Here is a 7,280-nt window from a genome sequence, read left to right as displayed (position 1 = left end):
TTTTGATATTAAAATTTATTACATTTCCTAACATACACATTCCACATAACTTCAATAAATAATAATTACTTATAATATAAGAGATAATTACAACTTGGTATAGAGAATTTCAAATGGCTTTATATCACGAAATTCAATAATTTCCTGAGCAAAATTTAAGAAAATATTTATTTTCACTACATACGAAGCTACAAAACTAAATAAACAGATAACTATATTTCTTTTAATTGCAATCGTTTTTAACGATTCTGTATCTACTTAAGCCTTTATTTAAATTTGTATCGTAGTTTTCAATTCAAATTTTAATTATATTTCGTCTTATCTGATTTATTAACGACTAGCGGTCCGCCCCGGCTTCGCCCGTGGTACATGTTTACGTTTTTTTTTCATAAGAACCATCCTCGTACTTCGTACCGCAGCGCACGCGATGACAGAATTTTTATTAAGGAATTTTTTACACCTTGGGTTACATTATTGCATTTTTGGTAAGGATCTCAAATTTTTTTGAAAATGCAATATAGCTTTTGTTGCTCAGTGAGCTTTCTAATGGTGAAAAAATTTTTGAAATCGGTCCAGTAGTTTATGCGTGAAACCATACATACATACATAATTACAAACCTTTCCTCTTTATATTAAATATTAGTATAGATAAATCAGACAAGACGAAATATGCAAAAAATGCGCTCTCTCCATTGCTATTTCAATCCATATACGAACATACTTTCGCAATCGGATTGGAAGAAACAGTACCATCAATCAGTACAACAAAAAGCGATTTATTACTGTGCATTATTGGATGTAGTTTGATCAATTTTCAACACGTTAATCGCCAATAAACCAAGGTGGGAACGAAGTTAACGCTCAACATCGGAACTCTGTGAGAAATTTTATATTCGCTTGTCATTTCACGCCTATTTAACTTGAATTAAACCTTCGTTCCATACTTTTTGTCCATTATCGTAAACTATAATAAAACGTTTAATCTGAAGACACCGAAGGGTTTTGCTGGGACTTAATTTTATGAGCCATACGGTGATTTCTATACTCCCTTGCTATTAAAATCAAAATCAGTATTAAATTCCTTACTGGCTATCAATTCTAATAGTTGTTTTGTATAACTATTTGTTTGTATAATTGACCCGGAAACATTTGAAACTAAACACTAACATCTACATCTAGGAAGTCTACCTTCATTGAAATTCCTACTTATTTATCATTCGCATTAACCTTGTCAACGAAAATAATTGACAACCTCCCAAACATTAAAGTCAAAATCATGGATATTGATTTAAACCTAAAAACTGTGATTCCCAAAATAACTACAAAAACACAACATTTATGACATTGCAAATCCCAACAGAAATAAAGGACTAATTGAAACAGGAAACATCTGCAAAAAATCAACGGTTGCTCTATTATGAAGCGCTTGGTGTTTACTGAGCGGTCGTGTTTCACTGGCGGTCTCTTTGACTCCCATTATTTTTATTATATGCGTCGGGATCTCTGTTCTGTTATTGTTATTCTATCTTTGAGGTGTGGCTGAAGGTTTTTTTCGTCGTCGTAATTTATTTAGGAGCTTGTTTTGCCCGCCGTTACGTATAATCCTCTCCGCTTGTCAGAGCGTCGGCTATGAATAAAATTGACGGGACTCGAAAGGTTTGGAGATCTTTCGGTTTCAAATTGTTGCTTTGCGAAATTTGAACTATCTGGTGGGCTGTGCTTAATTTATTGTAGGGTCAGTTTTGAATAATTTGAATTTTGTTACCTACAGTTATATCGTCTTTTGTTTTTCTTTGCACAAAGGTGAACTGCTATGTTTAAATACAATCGATAGATATTACTAAAGATCTCCATCCATCAAATCATTAAATACATATTTTATAACCTTTACATCAATTTCCGCATTATAAAATTGAATTCTTTGATCATCAATAAAAAATACATAACCATTATGTTCATTAATAACAATCATAAAACATTAAATATCAAATTTCACATTTTTATAATCGAATATTTCATAACTGGCGTGGTATTTAATTTCAAATTAATTATGACTACGGCAAAATAAATTTAGTAACAGCTCGACCATGAAACGCCAGCAATAGGTGAATAAATATCACGTCTGATTAAACCTTTCCGTTTTAAATTGCAATCATTGATTGATTAATAACAACGTGCGAATGGCCTTTGTTCACAAGTAAAACAATTTACCGCATTCGTGAACGTTAACAACAGTTATGTAAAACTTTTATGGCCGCAAGAATGAGTCAAAATTGATCAGGATGTTAACTTTGCAATAACACATGTAATGAATGTGTAATGCGCTTTGATGTTTTATAACTGACGGCTAATTACAGCTGAAATGTTATAGCGTAAACAAATACGAATGATTACAAAGAACATGCCGCAAACAGGCTTAAACTTTTTATGTAGTCCTTTCACTATGAGAATAATTTAAAGATTTTATTCATATTATGTAGGAAATAAACACACCATTCCAAAAATTTCCACCAAATCAATTAAGATTATCACGATAAAAACAATTATTCAAATCAGACATGTTTTTCGAAAACAACATAAAAACCAAATATTCATTATTTTTTTGGTTTATGTAAAGTAAGACGATCACTCATATTTACTTATCTTTTTCACTATAATATATTCTTTACAATAATGGAACTCAGCATATAATTACCATTGTGTTCTAATAATTGGTTTCGGCTATAAAAACATATGAATAATGTATCCCGTCATTAGAATAACGCATTGTATCTAAATAGGGTCACATCAATATTATCCCATCCCTCATGTAATATTAACGACTCCACGACTTTCCTATTCTTTAATGTCTGCCACAGCAGCTACCGGTTTTTAGCTTCTGATTGACGGCTGTCGGCTCCGCTTCCATACTGACAGCTTTACTTGTGCGGTCATCCTCAACTCTATTGCTTTGTGTTAGTGGTGGTTTTTCTTTATCATCATTGTTTTTGTTTCTTTCAGCGTTGGTATTTGCCGCGGCGCCGGTCGACATGGCTCGATCTTAAGTATCATCCACTTATTCATTACTAGTTTCTATTCAATCATAATCATGGCTTTAACAACTAAGCATAATCTCTTCTCGATGAATTTATTGGTTAGTTTTTGAAGTGATTTAAACACACCGTTAATGTGATGGAATTAAAAGTTAATTTTAGAGCTTCGTCAAATGTTAAATTAATTTTAAGACGTCACTTAATATCAGGTGTATATATTTTAAGCACGTACTTTTTCCGGATAATATCTATCAATATTGCCATAATATTTATTGTTTGTTTAATTTATACGTTACGTTTATTACGTTTGTTGTTAAAAATAGTTGGAAAGTATTGTTAAATATGTTAAATATCTTAGTGTTAGTTTAATTTCATGTTTTGCATCATTGCTAATTGTATATAAGGTATTCTAAATACGTAGGTTTAAGGTTATATAATAGATAGATAACTGATAGAGGAGAGTTAAGCACCTCAAGGCTTAGATTTATTATCAAAATTATTCATAGACAGTGAAATATTTTAAACAGGCACAGACAAATTGCCCGCGATATTGTTGATAAGGGAACATTAACTGGGAGAAAGGAGAAAATTGGGTGCTTTGTTGCAAGTTTTGTTTGGAAACCAGTTGTTCTGTGAGATACCTTTCTTAAATTATATTGTCTATATGAATTAGTGGAGCTGTGAGGTACAATAATGTTATCATAATATGTCTTTTACAAGATGTTGGAATTTAATGTTTCAGGTATTTCGTTATTTGACTAGAGCCATTTACAATTGCGTAGTTGCCTGTTGCTAATGATAATTTCTACTTTATTTTAATATTAATATAATTTTTTTTATATAATTACTAAGAACAAATTATGGTACCTGAGTACGTGTACTTAAATTCTAGATTTATCTTTATACCGTATACCTATTCGATAGAGTATAATTTGTTTCACCTTATACAGTACAATTTATTGAAGAAAAATGCAAAACTTCACTCCATAATTTCTGGTCTCGCTTAGAAAGCCAGACTCCCATATGGTTTAATCGAATCTTTTATATCGATTAATAAATCCATTCTAAAACAGCTATCCAGATAAATTACAGTCTCGTAATAATAAATTACTCTGAGTTCAACATAAAATAGCTATTCATTACCATCCATCAAGTATGAAGAATGGCTCGTTAAATCGACGCCGGTGCAAAGTGTAAGAAATTATTTGTTGTGGTTCACTTAATTATTTATATTGGAGGCCATTTGTTATCCACTAAAAACTTAGTAGTTCTAGATATTTCAGGGATTTAATTCTGGAGAAAAAAGATTGATTCACTTATGACTTCGCCAGAAATATGATGGCGGATAAGAATGTTGAATGAATTTAGCATTTATAACGTCTCTGCATAGATTATTTGTTATAGGTACTTACTTTGAATCAGTCGAAAAAATAAATTAATCCGTATTACTCGTATTTAAAAATTTCCTATTGTACTCTTTTGTTAATCTAGCGTTATTATATTTTAACTTGTTATTTGCCTGACTGTTGCACAATTAATAATTAACTTTGTACCTACTCAATTCAATGATGTAAATTAAACACTAGGGGCAATACTGTTTAGTAAAACAATTTTGATGTATGTTAAAATTAAATTATAATATGAAATAGAAAAATCTAAACTACAGTATTTACGTGAAACTGCTAAAAATTAAGCACTTTTAAATAACATTACGATTCACTTAATAATAAAATCATTACGTTACAATCTCTTCGTACTGTAGCACAGAAAAATAACTAGTATCTAGCTAACTGTAGGTACCTTATAATTGAAACTTAATGATAAATAAACCTTACTCATATCTATCTGAAGATCCTATAAAATTCCTTCTGGTGGTAACCCTAGATTAGCTCAAACAGCCGACCATAGAAAACAGAAACAAAGCCGCGATAACAAATGGAGGCAATTATTCATCATTAGTGATCGCTGTGATGTACATCGGCTCGTTTATCATTCGCTTTGTACGTTGACTTGTACTGTGTACATCAGCCTGTATAATGTATACTTAAATTGCGTTTGGTACATACAGCCCTTGAGGTGTGAAAGTGGCTCAAATGTTAACTGATTCTCATTTTAGTTGAGACTGTGTTATTAGAAGTGAAGATGTGTTCGCCAAAGGTTCTTTCGTCTTTATTGTTCGTCTTTTTTCATTGATTTTGTATCAGTGGTTCGCCATACTTTTTCATATAATCACTACTATTGCCATTTATTACCTATTTCGATTTTTGTTTTGTTTCTATCAGATTTGTTTTTTTTTTAATCGAGCATCTTTTGAAAATTCCACGTGTGACTTTTAAACGAAAAAGTGGTCCACTGAAAGTGCGAACTCAATAAAGCAAACAAACTCCTCTCCATTATAATATTTATATTGACATAGTTTATGCGTGTTTCTTGAAACCCATATATACATATTTCTGATGTCTTTTCTGAGAAATTCTTACAAATTAGATTATATAAACGCATTATTATCGAACCCTTTGGCATGTTTACGAAATGATAGCTATTTCAATAGTTTATCAGAAGCGAATTCGTTTGATCTTCAGATTTAATTTAAATTCCGTCTGCGATGCATCCGAATAGCGTATTGATGTGTGTCAATCGTACATCACGAATGCAAATATTATTTGCTACAAGCGAATTTAAATCTTAGTTTGGTCGCACAGGGTAGAAATTTGTCTGTGAATATCTTAATAAATTCAAATATGTAAAGACATTGAGATTTATAACTGGCTGTAATTGTGTCTGTCTGTCTGCATTGAAATGCAGGTGGGTTGATTGTTTTATGTTCCCTCTGACGTATTATTTTTGATTATTTTGTTTACTTTGTTTGATGGAATGCCACGGAATTAGGGAATACTGGATATGCAAAAAGGAGATTTTTTTAGTGTTATTAATGTCTGAAATAGGTGATTAAATATTCAAGAGGCCATTTATTATTTTTGAGTTACATATTTTGGAAATCATTTATTGGTGAACATGGAATTGCAAGAAAAAAATATATAAAATAACCATTTTTTGGGACTTGACTAAAATTAATATAGGTACCTACTTAATTAGTAAAATGTAATAAGGTAAATAAATAAAACTACATAATATGAAGACATATTCACAACACTGCACAAATGAGTTTCCAAAATACCACCTAAAACACAATAAAATCGTTAACTTTCAAATACTCCCGTGTCGAAAGCAATTACCAAATGGGTCATTAAAAACGAAAAGGTAATATTTCAATTTGATATCAAATCGAGTTAGAGCCACTCGGCGATAAAGTTAGACAATAAAATTAATTGAACGAGCATCGAATTCGCTACACATTGCTTTGGGAACACGACACGATCTGTCACGATATATTTATGATTTGACCTTAGCATTTATTGTCTTCAAAATACCTTTAACGTCACATTTTAATCTATAGTAGATCACTATCTATACAATATAAATGTATGTTACCTTCCTATATGGAGTCATTGGCAGGGATGCATGTTCTTCACATTAGAAAACTTTATCAAGATATGTACAATAAAACTATAAAAACACTACTTTTTATCCATTTAGTTAAATTAATAAAAACTAGAGTGAGTAACAAAAGTTATTCCGGTACCGGGAATCGAACCCGAGCCTCCTGGGTGAGAGCCAGGTATCCTAGCCACTAGACCATACCGGAGATGGTGAGCATCGCAATTATTATTGAACTTATAGGTATTCAGAATATGCACATCTATCAGAGGACGAAAAAGTATATGAAAATACACATAGGTAATATTTTACAATGCGCTAGGAAAATGGTAAAAGAATCATAATATTTTTACGAAGTGTAAAAATATTATGATTCTTTTACCATTTTCCTAGCGCTTAATTATTTTTTGTGGAAAACTTAAATTATTACCTTTTTAAAAGAAATTTTCTTACACGGATGTTTTGTCACATTATAATAAGTTGAGATTGTATATCTTGTACTTTACATCGTAGGTACGTGATCCAAAAATTGTAAATTAAAATTCAAACAATAGTTCAATAAATCAAACTTGTCAATTATAATTGACGAAAATTGGTAAACATGGTATATCGCATTGTATTATATGGTAAACAGCGTCATTACCATCTCTATAAGACAGAGACTGTCCGTCAACGTCAATCTCGGTAAGGTCGGACTACACGGGGTGACAGTTAAACCTATACTTAATATGATAAAGCTGAAGAGTTTGT

General features: G+C 31.2%; 1 non-coding gene across 1 annotated transcript; it reads right to left on the bottom strand.

Annotated features, from left to right (window-relative positions):
- Nucleotides 1-6,666: 6,666 nt before the first annotated feature.
- TRNAE-CUC (transfer RNA glutamic acid (anticodon CUC)) lies at nucleotides 6,667-6,738 on the bottom strand. The gene has a single exon. It is a non-coding gene; the product is annotated as a tRNA-Glu (tRNA).
- Between the last annotated feature and the right edge of the window lie 542 nt (nucleotides 6,739-7,280).

Source organism: Colias philodice, chromosome 10 (assembly GCF_061535455.1).
Source record: "Colias philodice isolate Cphi_HAF_F1 chromosome 10, ilColPhil1 Martin Lab GWU primary, whole genome shotgun sequence".
NCBI lineage: Eukaryota > Metazoa > Arthropoda > Insecta > Lepidoptera > Pieridae > Colias > Colias philodice.
The sequence above is the reverse complement of the archived record's forward strand: the minus strand, read 5'-3'. Positions and strand labels throughout refer to the sequence as shown.